The following is a 750-nucleotide window of genomic DNA, read 5'->3' as shown; positions in this document are numbered from 1 at the left end:
GCAAGTAAGTTACTTATTCTGAGCTGGTCACTGTTACGAGTGCCTTATATATTTTACAAAGCAAGTCTTTGTGACAATCCTGAATTATGGATACTGCGTCTGTATGAATAGGCAACTTAGGCAGAAAGTCCTTCAATAATTGTCTAAGACCACATAGCAAGTAATGACAAAGTTGGGAGGTTGGGAATCTAACAAACTCTACCCCTTTAGCCACTACACTACAATTCCTTTAATATAGGTGTTTAGATTTTCCTTTTAACTTCTGAATTGTTGCATTCTGCCCTCCTTAAGGTGAATAATTTCTGGGAGCTCATATTATCATACAAGAGACTATACTGTATTATTTTGCTGAATTCGTGCACTTACAATATTTAAATGGAAAAGGAATAACCATCTCTGAGAAAACTAAACAAAAAAAGGGATATAAATGAAGGATCATTTTGTATCTGTATATACAAAATAGCTAGGATAGATATACAGCTACTTTCTCTTAATTCAATGATAAGAAAGATTTATACTAATAGTGTTTGGACATGATATCATGTCTGCATCTTGTACTATGAATAACTGCTATGAAGACAACAATATGCAATGTATTAATTATTGTAACTGTCCTACTAACTTGTTTTGAAACTGTCTCATTGATATTTGTTTCTCAATAAAATTAATGGAAAAAAAAGAGCTACTGACTCTGCTTATTTTAACCTAGTTGTGAATATTTCCCTTTTTGTCTGTCTAAAATATGTTGCT

The sequence above is a fragment of the Octodon degus genome, unplaced genomic scaffold (assembly GCF_000260255.1).
Source record: "Octodon degus isolate 3935 unplaced genomic scaffold, OctDeg1.0 scaffold00523, whole genome shotgun sequence".
Lineage (NCBI taxonomy): Eukaryota > Metazoa > Chordata > Mammalia > Rodentia > Octodontidae > Octodon > Octodon degus.
The sequence above is the reverse complement of the archived record's forward strand: the minus strand, read 5'-3'. Positions refer to the sequence as shown.